Consider the following 20,664-nt stretch of genomic DNA (forward strand, 5'->3'; position numbering starts at 1 on the left):
CCAGGCTCTGAAATTAGTCGAGCCCTCACTTGATCCCAGGACGAACCTCTCCGAAGGGTGGTGACTGGTGAAAACAGCCCCGCCTCTTGGGCAAGCCCAGCCTTCGTAGCCCAAGGTGTATCCGTGCCCTCTGGCTCCCCCAGGACATGCCCAGGATGTCGCTGCACATGCGCTGGTGTGTTAACCATTCCAAACCAGAGCTCCTTCTGGGGGTCAACACTGTGGTCCAGGTTGGACTTTGGAATCCTACACCCCTTGAATCACCGAAATTTCCCATTTAATGCCTTTTCGTTTTGAAGGTTTAAGAATTAACAAAGTGACCCGGCTGGCATAGCTCAGTGGATTGAGTGCGGGCCTGTGAACCAAAGGATTGCGGTTTGATTCCCAGTCAGGGCACATGCCTGGGTTGCAGGCCAGTTCCCAGCAGGGGACTCATGAGAGGCAACCATACATTGATATTTCTCTCCCTCTCCTCCCCTTCCCCTCTAAAGATAAATAAATAAAATCTTTAAAAAAAGAATTAACAAAGTGATAGTAATTATAATGCTGCTGAATAGCAGTAAACATTTTATTATTTACATTTTATCATTTAGTTAAGTTTGGTACTTGTAAATTATAAACCTTTTTCAAAGTGTGAGATATTACCTAATATGCAGAATAAGTGAGATGTTTCTCCTATGCGCTACCTCAAATAAGCAACTATTTAAATTTATAAATAGGTCTATAATACTACTCAAAGAATTATAAAATAAAGCATCAGAACTTTTAAATAAAAAGGAACTAGCTGGTGTCTGTACGCAGCAAAGACAACTGCAGGATAAACTCAAACACATTTTCCTTTTTCTCTGGCCCAAACGCAGCCTGTGCACTCTCTCACTAAATTGGTAAAACAAGATTTTTTAGCTTAAAAGAAGAGTGGTCTGAGTAACCAGGAGTAAGTCCTCTCTGATACTCTCGTTTTTTCATGACCCCACCAGCTGAGGCAAAGCAGCCAGGGAATACCAGCACGCTCCCTCTCCTAGGATTACATAGTAACAAACGAACGCACACACGCTCCTCCTGCGTTCTGCCATGTCGTTCACGTGTAACATAATTCACCTGGCGGACGAAGTTATTATTAGAAAATTTCAGGAAGACGGGTACATGGTGCTTGTCTTCACCTCTTTTGAACCCTAATCCTCAAACAGTGTGTGCTGCTACCCACTTTTTAAAATGGCATCCCTCTGACTGTGATTCGTAGGCATTTAATGACGACAGTAATTATGGAAACAAATGTGTGCCCTTTCCTGGACGCCAAGCACGAGCACTGTTTTACAGGCATCACCCCATTTACGCCTGTCTCCCATCTGCCTTCGTAGGCGCCGCTGTTGCCCGGGCACCAAGGACGCCAAGCCCGGGGGAAGAGAGGTGGGGCACTTCCCAGGGTCGTAGTTGATGGCACCCAGGAGTCCAGATACCGAGAATCTCTGACTCCAGTGCCAGCAAAATCCCACCCGTCCTATTGTTCCTGTGACCAAAATGTAGTATCAAAATTCAGTGGGAAGACTCTGAAAGGGCAAATTGAACTTGATAGTTCATCCATGTTTTAACATGTCAATGTTAAGAAAGAATGGATTCAATGTTTATTCTCATACAGGGTGGGTTTCTCTGGGGTCTGGATGGAAGAGGAAAACATAAAATGAAAGTATACGATGAGGATGAAATTGCGGGCAAAGCCGGATACTCATTTTCCATCGGGTTCCACCCTGAGGGTGGCCTGGGGGTGTCCAGGCTACACTGGGAGGGGTGGGAGCCCCGGCTGCCCACAGCCCTGCTCTCCCAACCTGCCTGGCCACCCGCGTAGCAGGCACGCCTTCTCCACATGACGTGTTGGGAAGGGAAGCTTCTGGATGCCAGGCAACCTCCAGATAGTAATAAAGGTTAAAAGGGAGCCAGCAAAGTAGCTCCGCTTAATATGGAAGAAAGCCCAGACTGTATTCATTAGCACTTTAAATATTAACTATTCATAACTGAGATGCCCAGAGGTGCGTATTTCATTCATTCGTGGGCTATATTTTTCAATCTGACAGCGATTGCTAAGACGGTTATGTTTTGATGTATTTTATTTACCACATCCTTACAGAAGAGAGAACAAACAAAATTATTTAATATAGCTTATGGGTAACTCTACAGGAAAATTTTCACTGTCAAAGGGGAAGGAGGGCACACTGAATAATCTGTTCTAACCAAGATGCTCAAATTCATATTACACAAGCATATTTACTGTGTTTGTGATACTTGAAAACTACTGCTCTTTGCTGTATGCCAAGGCCTCCCCTGGGGGCTCTCCTTGCACTGAGTGGTTTAAAGAACACAAAAACTGTCTGATTTCCATCCCAGCTTTACAACGGAGGCAGCAGAAGCTCCGATAAAGTAATCAACTTGCCCAGGCTTCAGAGTGTAAGGAACAAGGCTATGGTCAACAGTTACTCGGTAGAACTGGGATCTGAGCTGACAGCCTAATTCCCGAACACGGGCACCTCGCCAGCAGCCGAGACCCTCGTGAGCCACGGCATCACTGTCACCCACCCCACAGCCCCTGGGATGCTGGGGACCATGGGGGCGGGCACTGCAGCTATGGGAGAGAGTGCTGCACCCATGGGGGAAGAAGCTAAAAAGAGTTTTCAACTCATAGAATTAGGACGCTAAAGAAGAGAAGATCCAAAGACCAGGCTTGGCCATGGGGTTCAGGGTGGGGCGCCTAAAGCATTTATTCTGATTCGAAACACTGTATTAAACACTTAAAGTAGGTAGGAAAAGTACATACATATGCAAGGTTATTTTGCGTTCTGCTTTTCCAATCTGTGTGTTTGGTCACAAGATACATGCCCCCAAGACCCCCAGGCACAGACTGAAGCCCTACCCCGTGCTCCCGTCTGGATTCCAGGAAAAGTAGAAGAGTTCAAGGCTAGAAAAACTCGATTAAACTTGCAAAGAAAAGACGAGTAGACCAAGGCTCAGCATCTTGAGATCAAGAATGGTAGACTGGCAAGTCCTCAGAAATCCTCAGGGCAACTCTCTTGTTTTTAAGTAAAGATGACATGATTCACACCCCCCCCCCCACTTCAGGAAGCTACACACACAGATTTTAGGCTCCGGAGTGAGACACCTCCTTAATCAGGGGCTCATCAGAATCCCAAGTGTTCTTCTCAGGGGTCCTGCCTGGTTTCTGAGGAGACCAGCCCCCAACTCTGCACATGTTGTCCCAAACTCAGCGTTTACTCTGTCACTTAAAGTCCTCATTCCCGCACTTCTGTCCCCAGTCCTTCCTGGGGCACAGCTAGCATTTACACAGATGGACTTCTTCTGGAACGTCAGCAGTCACCTTAATGCACAGAAGAGAAACGCATTTTCAAAACCGTGTTATGGGGCCCTCTGGTCAGCACCTTGAATATAGGAGAACAAGAATACCAGACTCCTGCCCGTCACTGGAAGTGAATCAATCAACCCACTACATTTATTCTCAAAACTCTACCTCGCTCCTATTCCTCTCAGTGCACGATCAGTTACCATCCAACTCCCAGGAACTACTTTTTGCATACCGGGTCATGAATTCACTTTTCCTGAAACAATTCTCTAAGGAACCAATAAAAACCGTACATATTTAAGCTCTAGTTCGACATATATTTCCCTTTAACTGATACAGGCAACAATACTGTATCTTATCTGGCTCGTACATACACCCATATACAAACCCTGTGGTCTCCTCCTTTCCGTCTATCTTTCCTTCTTTCTCTGCCATCTCTGCTCCTATTTTTTTTTTATTTCCTCTTTCACTTCCTGAAACAACAGGACGAAACTAGGTAACAAGCAAGCCCGGGCTTTCCTGCGGGCCAGGAGGACCAATGCTGTAAGACAAAAGGCTGTCAGAAGGAGCGCGCAGAAAACGTCACCGTTCTCACCACCGGCTACAGTGCCCAGGAGCAGGCGGGTGGGGATGCTGCTGCGTTGATTCGACACATTGTATCCTCTGAGCTCAGAAAACAAGTTTACCCCAGCTTGTCATTCGAACTCCTAGGCCACATTATAAGGAATCCTATCTTTGCTTTCACGAGACATTACAAAAGTAACTGCATAGCTTTCCAATCTCAAGAATACAATGAAGACAGACTCAGGAAAAGCTGTTAATAAGGAAAAAAAACAAACAAACGGAAAGAAGCCGAAATGTAAAGCTGGTAAGTAAAAATGTCTTATCATTCCAAACATACTCTCTAGGATTCCAAAACCACCACCAGATGTCACTATGGAAATTGATTTTAAAGGTGAACACAGTGGAAGAATGAAATTGTTCAAGGAGCCTGGCCCAGGTAGCCAAAAATGTAGCTCACAAAACTTCTTTCTAGAAGGATTCATTAAAGTCCATATATTCCATTAAACAGGTATGGATGGCACCTTAAAGCCTGACTGTTCCAGGATGACAGGGCACCACAGCAGGCGCTCCAGGGACCGGTCCGAAAGCGAATACAGGTTTCGGTGACTGACGTCCGCCCCCACCGCGGATGGCCAGGGCTGCCATTAACTCTAATCGTCCCTCAACAGGAAAGCCCAGCACCCCCTCCCACTGACACGTACAAACGCCATGCTTTCGACACAGTAATTTCTAGGGCAAAAATAGAGTTGTACGTAGCCACTTGTCTGCCAAGAATAATTCAACTGACTCAAATTTCCATGGCCACAGAACACCTTTATTCCTGGAATTTTCCTAGTTTCTTTGTTTAACAGGCCTTGGCCCTCCATCAAGTCTTAGTGCCAAAGCTTTCAACAAAATGTTGCTTTTGAGATTCTTCAGCTACTCCCACCCCAGACAGTTATAATCAGCAATGACTGGCAACACAGCTTTGCCATAAACCCCGCCCACCTTTCTGATGTGTGTGTGTGTGTGTGTGTGTGTGTGTGTCTGGGGTGTATCCTCACTTTTCTGGAATCAAGCTTAAGCAGCAATTGTATGAAAAGCTTGTTTTGGTTAATCACGAGATAAACTTGAACACAAAATATAATTTTTTGGTGACATTTCCCTGTCGGCAACAAGGAACTGGTTATTCTTCCTTCCAATTCTACAGTTTCTTCATAAACAACTCTTTCGGAAATAAGTATCTCCTAAATATGAAAGAACAAAGGTATCTTCTACACATTAGAAATACAATATCTATGTTTCTGCAATTAATCCATAAACGGCATCTCATTTTTTTCCTGATAATTACAGGTAAAAACTCAGAAGTCCCACAACAGTTATATTAAATATTCATTGACGATAAGACATTCTTTCATCCCAAAAGTAAATTTAAAAAGTAGATTACCAGCTCCCAGCTGAAAGGCAAACCCTGGGAAGGCACGGATTTCCTGTCTGTTTTGTTCAGGGGCTGGCGAGCAGTGGGTGCTGATTCAGGGCCCCAGGGAGCACAGGACACTCACCAAAGGGCGAGTGTGAGAAACGGCCACAGCCAAGAGGGTCCTAAGGAAATGTGACCACTGAGCGGAATGCAGGGTCCCGAGCGGGATCCAGGACCACAGAAAGCACATTGTGAAACACCAAAGAAACCTGAGTACATGGACTCCCATGCATAAGAATGTATCGATACTGGTTCACTAATTGTAACAAGTTCATATTAATGCAATCTTCACTACAGAGGAAACCGTGCGTGGGGTGGGGGCTTTATGGGACGTCTATACCATCTCTGCAATTTCTCTCTAAATCTACTTAATTTTTCCAAAAGCGTATCCATCAGAGCTCATATTATGTATATTCATTTGTTTCCTTCAAGTGATAAAACATTTTTGAACTTCAAAGATTAACATCTTTGAAGATGTTAATATGACATCTTCATAATCATCTATCATCCATCTTCATCTATCATACCTTGATAGATCCTAACACGCACATACAAATTTTTTTATATCAGGGCATAAGGTTTAAATAGCAATACAATTTGTAAGCCATATTTTGCGACAAATAGCAAGCCATATTTTAAATGCATACCATAAAAATCCAAATAAAACATAAGCGCCATCGGTCCCTCAGAAGTTTTGTTAGTATGACCTTCCTGTTTTATTGTCCTTTTATATTTCAGAAATAGTTCCATATCCAAGTATTTATCTATTTCACTTCCGAGTATTGATTTCATTTAGTCTGAGCAGACATGTAATAATGGATATTCGGACAGCGTCAACGATGTAATATTCCGAAAGTATTTACATATGAAACCACTTACAAAGTTTTAGGTTTAGGAAACTCTGTAATTAAGCACATTGCCCAGAATTAGGTCGTATGTTAATCACTGGAAGTGTTTTTACACGGCAGCTGTCAATCCGTTGCTTCGCTACTCAGAGTGCCGATCGAAATCATTTTAATTAAAATGAAGATCTGTCAACTCATTCCATAAAAGTAGTTGCAATAACTTTAAAATTAGCTAAGGAAGCTTTTCAACTTGCCAACTTACTAGAACTTTACATTAATTTAGTTCATAATCAGATTTGAAGCATATATGTCAAGCCCAGGAATTTCTTTAGCTTTGTAAGGGGTCATTCCCATGGCCAGCTCTGCTAAGCTATATTTTCAGCTTTGTTGAAAAATGATTTCAAGCTCCGATTTCCATGTCAGTGTCATTAATATTGTTAATGAGGGTTTTCACGGATAAGCTCTCTGAAAGAGGACCATCCTTGGGTATCAAAAGTATCATTTGAACACATATTAGTTGGATAAAACTACATGCACCAGATAGCCTTTGGAGACATTAAAATTCATAGGAAACATTTCACATGTCAATGGCAATGTTTCTAGCAGTTTGTTTAAAAACTAATGGTCATTACTTTCCTTACCCTGTATTTACTGGACACGCACTCACCAAATGCAGATGCATGCTATATGGTTTAACCCTCACAATTATTCTGTAAACTCAGTGGTCTTTCCCCATTTTCCACATGTGACTGCAGAGGTTTACAGCTGAAAAGTCACCGACCTGAAGTCATTTGCCCAGCCCCGTAACAGTAACAAGTTAATCAGTAAATTAATTACTATACTCCCTTACCAGTTAGTCACCTGAGCGCTTTACATTTACTAACTCGTTTAAGACTCAAAAGTTAAGTAAGTTGCCTTAAGTTACCCAAGTAGTTACAGAGAAGGTGCATGGGCAACCTGGCCGACCAGCTCCCAAGCCCACCAGGACACTCTGCACGTCCTGTCGGGTGGGCTGGGGTGGCGGAGTGTGACTCAACAGCCACATCTGACTCTCAAGCCTTGGTTCCTCTCTTGTAAGCCCATAAATAAACCCACCAAGTTAATGGGGAAAAAAATCAAACACTCAACAGAAGGTCACGAGCACTGGCCCATGGTGGAAGGAACAAGACTTAAAGTATAAACCCAACTCACTGTGGGCCACAGGGAGCCCTGGACAGAGTTCAAGAATCCAGGGGACCAAGTGCATTTAGAATGGAAAAGGGAAAAGGATATACAGGAAACCAGAATCTAGCATTACTGTATACATTCAGGAGGCCGCTGTATTTGTCATGCCAAACCGTTCGTGCAAGGATGCAGTCTAAACTGTGTCAAGCGAAGCATCCCTGGGTCTGTGGCATCACGTAATGCTGAAATCACTGTCAGACCATCACAACTCGCAACTCAGCCGGGAATGCAGTTGCTGTTACTAACTTTCAATACAGAGGGTACCGAAATACGCGCTAGGTCCAGAGTTCTAAACCTTAAGGCACTTGTGGAACTTCTGTGCCGGATACAAACTAATCTCTTAAGGAGCATCCCTCTTTAAAAAAGTCTGGCCCTGGCTGGTGCAGCTCAGTGGGTTGAGCTCTGGCCTGCAGACCAAGGGGTCACCCGTTTGATTCCCAACCAGGGCGCACGTCTGGGTTGTGGGCCAGGCCCACACACTGGACGAGAGACAACCACACATTGATGGTTCCTTCTCTCTCTTTCTCGCTCCCTTCCTCGTCTCTAAAATTAAATAAATAAAGTCTTTTAAAAAAATCTGGTGTGTTTTTAATCTAGTCCCCAATACTTAAATAACAAATGTAAAATAAAAAAAATAAAAAAACCCTGTATCCTACATTATCCTTTTCATCAAAGAAAAAAATTAATATTGTTAGTGGCTGGATATTGGTAGAAACGTATCTGGAGTCTGGCCTCACTGATTCGTATCTCGTTTAATTCATTCAACAAGCACATGGTTCCTGCTGTCTGCCAGGCATGAGACAAGGTGCTAAAGAATCCAAGAAAAGGAGAACAGGGCCTTATGGGAAAGGTAGTTAAATAAAGAATAATTTATTCTCTGGAGCTGCAGGGAGAGAAGGAAAAGAAAGCACACCTGTTTCAGAAGGGCAGCACAGTATATTTTAACAGCCAGTTACCTTCATAACCATTTCCCATTTATGTTATAAATATCTCTTACACGGAGGTCAGGTAAACCCTTCTTAGGTTATAAATCTCTGCCTGAATTTGATGATGCAACTTTAGAAGTAAATGATAATTCCACGTTGTGAGAAAAGATAGGGAGATGTGTATCTACACTAAAAGGGGGGGGTTACAGGGATGAATGAATTTTTCTTCTTTGTGCCAGTAGTTTGACTTTCTACAAGAAATACATATGCATCGCATCAAACTATATTTTAGGCCCACAAGCATCAAGGATTAACCCAAAGAGTATTAACAGAACTTGAGAAATTTCAGAAATGTAAAAGCAACCTTAGAGGTTAAGAAGTGACTTGCAGGTTTCCCTAAGTTGAACAACTGCCTGAAACATTTGCATTGTAAAGTATGTTCTAGCATGAAGACAGGGCACTATGCAACGACTAAAATGTCAGTTGAAATGACTAAGCCTCATGCCAAGCTCCTGAAAGCACTCCCCTGCTAAAGAAGGAATGGAATGAGACCCCTCCTGCTGCAGGCAAGAATCACACTGGTCACTGTGTAAACACAGCTCTTTCCAAGAGACAGTGGTCTCCAGAGTCCTGCAGTGTACAAGGCTGGTGGAAGAGGGGATAGTCCTTTCTCTAAGACTTGTTTAGGCTTCTACCAAACAGATTCCAAATCCAGAGAACGGCAAGTAGTACTTATTTTTCTTAAAATAAAACCTAAGACCCGCACGCAGTTCAGCTATGCCCAAAAGGAAGGTGTGTTTTACATGAACCAAATACCAGTTGAGGCAAATAAAAATCCCATTTATTTTGTGGTGCCTGTGGTAATGAACCCGTATAAATCCCCCCATGTCCTATCCACTCCCAAGGGGCACTTTTCTATACCTTTTGATCAAATGAAAATGCAAACTGGCTTCTCTATTAAATTCTATTTCAACCGTAAAGCAGTTTTTCAATTTTAAAAATCTAAACTATTTTACAAACTGAAAAGGTGTCATTTAAAGACAATGTTCAATTACTTTTAATAAACAATTTGCTGCCAAACCCGACACCTACTAGCAACTCAGAAACTAAAGCTAGGTAAGACTAACCTAGTCAGAAACTGATTCACTGACACTAATAAGAGAAACTTCGGGTACACCCTGTTTATGCAAACAAACACTTCCAATTCAGTCAAACACCTATAAATAGAATGACCTAAATGCATTGCAAGATTAGATTATTTAACCCTTACTAAGGATCTTTGTTAAGGCAAAACATCAATCTGAACACACATACCGTCCCTTAATTTAGCTGTTTTCCAGACTCATATTTGCTTAAATAAAGACAGGTGTGAATGACAGACTTACACGCAATTGAAAATTGCTGATCTGATCTATTTTTTTAAAACCACAAAAGACGGGGCACACCTCTACGTCATCAGTGGATTCTGAAACCAGAGAGAAACGAGGAAGGCAGGACAAACCCAGCAGCTCCGTCAGCGCCAACACGCAAGCGCAGCCGAAGTAGAACCCGCACTGTCTGAGCAAAGGGAGACACTGCACGGAAGACATGATTGAAAACACTGAATTAACGCCCCCAGAGAAAGATTCTGCTCATTCATCAGTTTAGAGAATATGGACACACTTCCTGGGACGGTAAGAGGCTGTATAAAGACTAGATTAGTGAGTCTCAGCTGTCTCATGTCTATATTAAAAAACTATAGCAAAGGACTGAATTAGGAAAAAAAATAAACATACAGAGTAAATAACTGCAGTAGTTCTTATGTTGTCCTAGTCCTTAATTTCCTCTGCTGAGGCCAGTTCTCTAATAAAGTTTTCTCCAACAGAATAATAATAAACATTTCATGAAAAAGTGAAATATTTTCTTCTCTAATCCTTCTAACCATTTATTAAATGAGGTAATAATAGAAGACATAGAACACGAAAATGGACACATTCTGTAGTCACATATATTACAAAAGGGAACATAGTCCAATTATCCATTAGAAATTTATTCAAAAGTACACAACAGTTAATTACAGCATATTAATTATAATTAACTAGCAAAACAGCTACTAAAATACAGATAAAATATAAATAAATAAAAATAAAACCTTAATTAAGGGTGTAACTAGTTGAGAGTACAAAACACTAAGAACAGACCTTCCTAATTGATAGGTAAGTAAATGGCAATTCAATGAAATGGAAAAACCTCACATGCTGTTTTGGAAACCACCTGCACTTTCCAAATACTTTTTCTAAAAACTAAATGTGAACTCAAAATGCAAAAGTCAAAAAGAAGCCATAGTATTTGTTGTTTAACATTATTGGCATTTCTAAAGAAGCTCAAATATTTCTAGCTCATGACAGGACATCAGATATATGGGTTCAAAGGAAAGAGGCCAGATGTTCTGTTATCAAGTCTGACTGTCACTTTTAAAGTGATTTTTTAAAACAAATGATTCCCTCCTCAACTCCTGAATTGGACCCAACCAATCTTGTGGATCAGCCAAAAAGTTCACTTAGGTTTTTTCCTTACCACGGCTCTAGTGGTTCTTAATCATCTTTAATCTCAACTTGAAATAACTTTGTTATTTTGTGACATCTGTCATGTCAGCATGCATTTAAAAAACTCAACAAAACCAGTGAATTTTTGTACAGCCATTTTAATACTGAAGATAGAAGAAAATACGCAACATTTTAGTGCCTTATGCATTATTATCTCAAGGAAGGTTAAAAACTCAACTGAAACAAACACACAAAAAAGATCTGTGCAGTATATGCAGAAGGTGCCATGACTGACCGAACAAGTTAAATGTGGTTTGTGAACTTTCTCGGTACTACTGACATGTTGGCTAAATAATTCTCTGCTGTGGGGGCGTCTCATGCAGTGGGAGATGCTTAGTGGTGCCCCTGGCCTCTACCCCTAGAAGTGGGAGAGAGCCAACCTACTCAAATATCCAAATCAATAAAGTTATTGGTGAGAAATGAAAAGTGTATCTTCTATTTTACAGAAAAAAACTAAGACTTTTTGACCAACCCAACATTTTACTACTTTTACAACATTTAACTATTAACAGCCTATTAAAATCTGAAACTCCCCTCAATTTTTCATTTCCATGATCACTTTATAATTTGGTAAATCTCAACTAACCATAACTCACAGATCCATTTAGTACTAATATATCCATTAACAAAAGAAAATACAGAAAAAACTTCTGAAATGATCTCAGGACATAAGGTTTAAAAATAATGTTTATAAATTAAGTCTCAATCTAACCACATATTGAAGAAACTTTAAAGATGTTCACCTTCAGCCCCATATTGTGAAATAATTCTGGCATATACATGACCTTAATTATTGTCTTTAAAAAGAAATAGAATCGGCCCAGGCTAGTGTAGCTCAGTGGATTGAGCGCAGGCCTGCAAACCAAACAACCACGGTTCGATTTCCAGTCAGGGCACATGCCTGGGTTGCGGGACAGTTCCCAGTGGGGGACACACAAGAGGCAACCATACATTGATGTTTCTCTCCCTCTCTCCTTCTAAAGATAAATAAATGAAATATTTATTTATAAATATAAATAGACTGAAAATCTGTTTAAAATGCACCAAGGGTCATGTAGTAATAACAGGAGAAAAACTAAGAACTGATATTCTTACCAGTATTGATGTCTCTAATACAAGAACTAATTCAGAGTCAGACAATATACCACATAAGCATGAGATGTGAATGCGAGTGAACCTGACCATCTGTGATGCCCAATGACACCACCAGAGGACATTTAATACGCTTCCACAGGCACCGTCCTTTCTGCAATGGTCCTCCCCACAGCCAGCCCTCCTCTCTCTGCCCTCTCACTGTTTGCTATAGACCTGGATCCCAAACACGTTTACAAAGGCACACGTAGGCAGCTGCCCTCCTATGGCAACAGCATTTTACCAAGTTTCGAAAGCAAGAGACGTTCTAACCAAAGGTATGTAGTTGATTTAAATGACCCCACCAAAGAGGCCGATAAAGTGAAGAATTAAGAGAGCAATAAAAATCACGTCGTCCTCCCCTCTAGTTTTACAGATGAAGAAGCCACGGTCCAGAGGGCTGATGGCTTGTCATTCAACTCGAGACCTTGAATCGAGGACGTAACTGGAGCCCTGGTCTCTTGAACCCCCAGCCCACCCTCCAGAGCGGCTCCTGATAAAGACAGAAGATGCTGCCTTAATCCAAATTCCCGTTGGAGAGAAATGCAGTTGCTGATTTTGTGACTGAAATGACCGACAGCAGGGAAAACAAGCATCAGTGACATATCTCGGGGATTTGCAACAAAAGTCCAAGAAAGCTTAAAAAGTACCCATGGCCCCACCTTCTTGCGGTATCGATGGCTCTGATGTAATCACACATCCCAGTCACTGCCCAAGAGTATTACTTAGTGCAGACACGGAGAGGAAAATCGAGTTTCCAGAGAATGTAGTCTTTGTTCCTTAAAAGTACTAGTCTTTAAGCAATATAATCAATTATTCTTAAGCATTCTTGTTAACTGTCCCAACTCTGCATTTTAATGTGGGACTTTTGGCCATTTACTACTTTCCATACCTAAGTTTCCTCAGACATAAAATGGGGACCAGGGGAGGTGTATTGTAAGATGTAAATGCTTAGTATAAAAGTAAAGGTAAATTCAGTGCTACTAAGTTTATTTGGATGCTTGAGACCCGGAAGCAAAGTGAAGATTTAGAAAGATTCTTCAAGAGGTATGCCACCTTAATCCTTAACCTCTACTCTGATACGGATGTTACTATTACTCCAGAGAAAAACCGGCCACCAGAGACCACATTATCATGAACTAGGGTTTGAAACAGAACCGCTGGAACCACTTGAAGACAAGGGAACTAAAATAACCCCAGTGCTTGGAACTGAACAGCGCAGAGCAAGCGAACCTTACAACACCATTGCAGCACTTTCGATAGAGACCTGTAAGTACCGTAATTGCAACTGACAGCATAGAAAACAGGCTGAGTGTGTACAGCGTGCATCAGTATGCCGGAGCGGCCGGTGAGCTCTGTCCTAAACCCTCCTCCAAGCCCCAGCCAAGCATAGAGCTACTTTTATGAGACACTATAAAGTCTCATTTCAAATATGACATGGTAGTCAAAACTAGGAAGAACTTAATTAGACATTGCTGGAGCAAAGAGAAAACATTATGCCCATCTCTGCCTCAGATACGATCTCCTTCCCTACTTATTTTCATCAGATTTCCAGAAGTTGTTACAGATTTACAAGGTAAAATAGCCAAGTGCCATAAAAGACATTCCTAGAATACACCATGACTAAGGAAATTTAAAAGCACAAATTTTACACCCATGTAATAGATAATCCTTAAGACATCTAATGTACAGATTTTCACTATCATATGGAGACAGGGACACCGAAGGGGACCCTCATCTAAGACCCGGGAAGAAAACCTAGGTCTCCATCTGGGTGCAGAAATATTAATCATAGTCTTTTAAAAAAACTTACCTTCTGAACTGCTAAAAATTGTAAATGCCTTTAATGTAAAAGTTTATATGACATATATGCATAGACATTTTGAGATTTAAAAAATGTCTGCTTTTAGGGACTTGGTTTAAAAGTAGTGAAAACGGCACTGTGATTTCACGGGTTTATAACACACCCAGAAGACAGTTTATCACCGAGGAGGAAAGCTGGTTGGGAAGACCACCAAAAGTGAGGAGAGCGGTCAGACCAAGGGAAGCGCACTCTGCGTCTTTTCTCCTCACCCGCAGCTCCCATGGAGGCCCCCAAGGAGTCCTGTGTAAAGCTTGAACTGGGATAAAGTTGAAAACGGGACTTCTGGGACAGCACAGGACAGTCTGCAGGAGGACAGAAAGGAGGAGCACCTGCCACGACCGCTCTCCCTTCCCGGGGACGGACTGGCCTGCGTTCTCACCAGGCACCTTCAGTCACAGACCAGGGGCCCCATGGCCTGGCCCCTGCCCTTCCTACCTGCCCCATCTCAGACTTTCCAACCCTATGAGCCTGTTTGTATTTGGGGATCCCACCGGATCACAATCTGTCATCACGTGGCTGGCTCTCCACTCGTGTCGCTCAAGTCCCAATACATGTCTCCTCCTTAGGAGTCCTTCTCTGACCACTCAGATTAAAGAAGGCCCAGGGCCTAGGACAGTCCGACAGACAGGTGGTTCTCCCCAGGGTCACACACAAGCCCATCAGAGGTTGGCCAGACTTACGGTCTGGGCCTTCCCTCTCTCTACTCGCCTTCTGGTTATTAAGCCTTTTAGGGATCAGAGATCCCTTTGGAAATGGTTAAAATTCCCACAGTAACCCCCGAAACCTTCACAGAAAATTTTAAAAAAGAAACCACAAGACAGTTCACATAAAATTTAATAAAATTTAATTTTCCAGTTCTTTACTAGAGTTATGGCACAATAAGGTTGCTATATCATTAATTCCAAGGGGCCAACACTTATGGGCATTTTATAATTCACCTAAGCGAAGAACTGGGTTAGCAAAGTAACATTTTAGACAGAACTATAGCTAGAAGTCAGAATTCTCATGTTTATTGTAGGAAGAATGTATTTAATCTGTGGGAAATTGTTCATTTCCTAGGAGCCTTACCTACCCCACTCCATGAGCTCATTATGGACTATGTGTATTTCATAAAAATAAACTATAGTATCTTCTTTTTTAAAAAATGTAGAAGATTTTTTTAATTACACAACTCTTCTAGAAAGTGTATACTCTGGACTGCCTGACTGCTCCAATGACAGTGAGGCTGGCTCTACTGCGCAGCCCAGTCCGCGTCTGTGTTTCTGGGCTTGACCCTGGAAGCCTGTGCTTCTGGGCCTGAACCTGGAAGCCCGTGGCTGGGAGGGAGGGTAAGAGCTCCTCCCTGCTTCCTGCTGGCCCTCACACAAGGCTCACCAGCTACCAAGACCGGGGCTCCCCCCCTGGAAGAGGGTGCCACCCTCCACACCTGAGCATTCCAGGGCACAGCAAAGCAGAACTGACCCCTGGCCCACTTTCAACAGAATCAAATACCCAGCACACTTTTTTTTTAGGAAACTTTAAGTAATTACCATGGATTCTTCCAAAGCAATCAACATTCCTTTCACAACCGAATGACTGTAAGTTAATCATTAACTTTTGAGGTTAACGGGGTAGGGGAGGGGAGGGGAGGAAATCACAGGGCCCTCTAACCTACCTACCAGTCAGGGTGAATGACAGCCCAGTGGCAACATTTTTCAAGACAAACCATTTGACTAAGGTAACAAAACTAAACAAAAAACTTTAACAAATCTAAACAAAACGGGTAACCTTTGGAGAGGGTAACACATTAAACAAAAGAAGTGCAGTTTTTTTTCACTTAACTATTCTGTGTTCAGTTTCAACCAAGGATGTCAACCTCTTATTATTTTTGGCAACTTTTTTAATGCCCCAAATCAAGTCATGAATGTCAGGAATTCGGCAGGCCAGCCCCATCTGGGCATGCAACTCTGTATCTGAAAGGGAGTCAACCAGTGCCGCACTCCCTTAGGCAAAAAAGGTAAAGGATATATATAGCCACAGCCTCAAAGCCAAAAATGATAGAGAGGGGACCAAGACGCGCATTCCTGTCTTATCTGGCCTGACTGGGAGTCACCTCACCTTTCTTTCATTACAGGAAGGGGACTCCAAGGGCACTGCCCTTAGATCAAACCCAGCATTCCAGAAAGGCAAAGGCATTCACAGGGAGCTCTCCTCACAGGGAAAGAGCAAGCCTTACATTTCATGAATGAATAAGCTGTAATGAAGCATTCCTGGGTCCTTAAATACAATTTCAAATAGCGGGTGGTATACGAGAGTTCACTCAGAGAAGGTTAAATGACTACGATGAAAAAGTTAATAGGAAAGCAAACTTCCTTAGTTTCTAGTAAGATCGTAAAAATACATGAAGGTCTAAAAATCCCAACTTCAAATGAAAGATCCTCATTAAGATATTCTTACAATCACAGCAGATCTTACAACCAGCAGGCAGTGGCCTGAGACTGCTGGAGAGCTTCCAGTTACTCCATAGTAGGGGACTTTACATTCAACCATCTTGCACTCCAGCTAACTCATCCTTTTAATGCATCTTAGAAGTTCCTTTCTGAAGCAGTTAGCCGGTAATTTTCAGCCTACATAATGCTTTCTGTATATGGGAGTCTGAACTTAGAACTCTGCCTTCCATAAAGCCAGCACATATTCAGATACTGTAAAAAAAAAAGGTGAAGATTTTTTTGTTAACTTCTACAAAAGACTATTTTATTTCCTTCAATGTAGGTAAGAGGCATTATTCTCTCTACAAAAAAGAACACACTGGCAGACGCTGAATTCTCTCTTCTACTCGGTAGATTGCACCATAACATATCAAAGTTTGGCTTGTGTATTTGTGCAATAGATGAGTCCACTTCTAAGCACCCAAGTTATGGTAATTGGTAATTTGCTACAGGGAAATCTACTTACTTACACAGTCTGATTGCAATGTCACAAAAACTACTAAGACAAATTAATCAGGCTCAGATCCCTACTTCATATTCTTTGCTGTCTCACTCACTTATGACAATCCCTAATGCTGGGACTCAAATATATACAGGAAGTAAACGCTGGGAAATAAAGCCCCGAAGAAATGTAATCAACCAACTGTTCCACTGAAACAGACAGACAACCGCTGTCTGGTTTAGAAAAATAATGGATTTCTTACTTCCACATGATTGAAGATGCATCCATTCAGTACTGTGCCTTCAGATCTCGTCCCCTGTGGCACAGGAAGGCAGAATGTGTGTGTGTCATAAACATTTGTGGGCTTTCGTCACCCAGACCCTCCAGAGACCTGTCGATTTTTTCCCTGTACACTGTTTCCCAGCTTTAGCATTCTATTGGTGAATTAGACTCTAAAGTGGTGTTTTGGTGGGTTTTCTGATTGCAATTATAAGTATAAAACATGAGGCTAACTCAGAATAAAATACTTGTCAGTCTCTGAATGAGTGTTCTTTTTTCCAAAGGTTCGATCAAATCACCTCAGCATCTTTAAATCGATGTATTAGCTTCCAACATCTGGGCCTCATCTGTCTAAGTGCATGCTGCACTCTGCCTCAGTACAAACCTAGTTTTCATATTTAATTCTTCCATGTATTGCATAAGTAATTAACTTAAAGCTTTATCACTTTGCTCTTTTTTTAAGAACACTCTTCTTTACCCAACTGTTTTGAATAAAAACCTGTTTTTTATTTACTTCGGTCTTTCCCAAGTACTTGAGTTAATTAGTAGCTGCCAAGAAACTGCTTATTGCCTAATAACAGATCTTTGATAATCTCTTATTAAATCACCCCACGAATAAGATAATTTGTTTTAATTCATTCACACTGTGCTGCTCAGTATACATTAGCTATGAGCATGGTGAATTAAATTACACTGACCACATAAGAAAGAAAGAGAAGAAACTGTACTCTGCTTTTAAGAATAAAAGTATATGTATTTTATTTAAAAAGTCTCACAGCAGCTAAAATTAGAAATTCATGCTGTGGACCCTGAGACAGAAGACACCTACTAAGAAAGGCTCTTGACAGCTAAATGGACTCAGATTTAAAAAAAAAAAAAAAGAGCTTAGCAGTCATTTCTACAGAAGGGTCTCTAATGCAAACCTGGCTTCAGGGAGACACCGGTGTAGGCTGCCTGACTCCTGCACGCTATTGCCTGCCCTCACTGTTTCTGCCCCCACCACCAGGCCCCGTGCAGAACTTCCTGGAAGCCTATTCCAACCCCTGGGACTGAGGCTTTCCCAGGCCAATGGCAGCTGCACAGCTATATCCCCCAACTGTTCATTCACCAGAGTAGCTCTATTTTGACCAATCAGAGCAGTGCCCTTTGGTCCAATCGAACTCTGAGGACTCGGAGTCCTCATTTGCATGAAGACAGACCAATCAGAGACCAGGGATGGGGACTGCAGTCGATCTAAGTCAGTTGGCTCACTCTCAGAGTACACACCCCCTTTCCACTTTGAACACCCACTGCATTCCTCCCCACACCCACCCGGGAACAGAACAGGTAAAGACCTCTTGCCAGAGGGGGGAAGACTGGCAGGAGTGGAACAGCGCAGATCTGTCCAGAGCTGTATCACAATTGAGCTGTTTGGACCGAATGAGTCAAGCCTCCTTCTTCACTGGACCCCCGAGTTGTTGTGGATTGCTACTGATGTTGAACTGACACCAACAACCATCAGTTAACAAAACTAAACCCCTGCTTTTATAAAGTGAGCAGTATCTAACCACGTGAAACAAAGTATTTTTTCCACAGGATCTTCGTCTGGCACATAAGGAAACACTCTTTTGAAGAAAAAAAAAGTAATGAATTAACAAAGAGAAATAAGCCTTAAGATGCCAATGAGGACAAAGATTTGAGAAAGCCAAGTTAAATCAGAGAGTGCTGTCTCAAGAAGTAGGTTTTTAAAATAAGAATTTCCTAAACACAAAGCCAGAACTATAGGCACGAAATTAACAAAAATTGTTTTCATTATGATAGTTCCTGGAACTGGGGTAATTTTTTTCACCGACAATACTGGGACATGTTTGGTTTTTGGTTTTAAATCGAACTATTCAGTTGCAGCAAAGAATTGGAGGCAAGTACTCTCTGACTGCTGATGAGTCTTTTTCTGGTTAAAAATGTGGCAATTTGGTTTGTATCAAAAAGCTTACGTTTTTTATTTCCTTTGACCCACTTATTCCATTTCGCTGAATTCATACTAGGGTGACAGAGAAATAGAACAACAAGGAAAGAAATTAAATATTCAAAAATTGGGAATAATCATACATATTCCAGTTTATCTCTGATGGTACACCATGTTCTCTAAGTAAATGCAAGAATCGTAAAAGGCTCTGGGTATATTAAAAGACAGTCAACAAAACAGTGTGTGCAGAATACATTTACCTTTTTTTTTAATCCAGTGCCGAAGCTGAAGAGGTAGGGTGTGTGTGTGTGTGTGTGTGTACAAATTAAGAAAAATTTCAATGGCTCTCTAAGCAGTATAACTTTAATAAGTCTCTTTTCTTCTTTCTAACAGTCTACCTGTTCCCAGACTTCTACAATAGTTATATATTGGTTTTTTTTTTCATCAAAAAATAAAGCTCATTTTTAAAATTAGGGTATTTCTCTGCCAATTTTGCCCAAATGCAATGGAGCGTTAACTCTTTAAAGAGTCAACTTCAAGGAATCATTTTCAAACCCTCCTCCCAAGAACTAAGAGGGGATTTGGCCCAGCAGAAAATAAATTTGCAAAGGACGGACGTGCCCACAGAGATCTGGCAAGGTGCATCTTCACAGGCTTTTGGCAACAATTTCCTCTTATTATTCCTTCACTCCCAAGTGCTTTTCAATTTACCCAGAAGCCCGAAGAAGTTAATAGGTCCTAAATATGTATTCTGCCGCCTGAATGGATTGCCCTTCATAAGGTAATAGTGAGGCCCCATGTGGTCCTTTCACTGGTGCTTTAACAAATCCCCCCCACAGTGAGGTGGCCCCAGGGCAGCTCTGTTTTCAGAGGACCAGGCGGTGACCTCACCAACAGGGTTCCCAGCAAGACAATCCCCACATTCAACAGTCCTAAGAAATGAAGGAGGGGCAGCTACGGAGGGGAGAGCAGGAGCCCTGGTGAGGAATGCTATTTACCTGTCACAGTGATGATCCACCCTGCAGAGGTTAAAAAAAAACCCTCAAGCTGCTTCAGCAGATTCCCAGCCAGCAGCCGGCACAAAACAAACATATTTACTTAGGCTTCATTCACAACTTTTGATATGAAACTGCTGAAGCCCAAATGGAAACAGGTAGATTTGTGAGCTGCTAACAGTGGCAGCGTTCATTCAAATGCAATGGGCAGTGTCCTGACTAGCAAAAAGGTAACCCCCCCAAAAAAATTTCATCCCAGGGTGCAGGCCCCAAACTTACACAAAGACTTCCCATATCTGAAATGTGACAAGGAGCCAACACAAAGAGCACGTTTACAGAGGAGGGATTGCTTGTACAGCCCTTAATTCCGAAGAGAAATAGGAGAAATGGGGGTTTTGAATGAATTATCCAGGTTCTCAATTCTGTAAGCCCCCAGGAACTTGCCTGTTAATTACCACAGGTTTCACTTCACTTGGATAGGGCAGACCTGATGTAGTCAAATCTTTTGTAAAATCACTCTGTCAAACACCATCTTCAGACAGCAATTTTCAAACCGGAGTGCTGCAAGAATATTTAAAACACGCAGTACCT

General features: G+C 41.9%; 1 protein-coding gene across 3 annotated transcripts in view; it reads right to left on the bottom strand.

Moving 5' to 3' along the window:
* FAT1 (FAT atypical cadherin 1) overlaps window positions 1-20,664 on the bottom strand; it is a 124,878-nt gene that overhangs the window by 68,738 nt on the left and 35,476 nt on the right. The gene's annotated exons all lie outside the window — the stretch shown is intronic.

This window comes from Sturnira hondurensis, unplaced genomic scaffold (genome assembly GCF_014824575.4).
Source record: "Sturnira hondurensis isolate 20B ecotype Veracruz unplaced genomic scaffold, ASM1482457v3 Scaffold0008640, whole genome shotgun sequence".
NCBI classification, from domain to species: Eukaryota; Metazoa; Chordata; class Mammalia; order Chiroptera; family Phyllostomidae; genus Sturnira; species Sturnira hondurensis.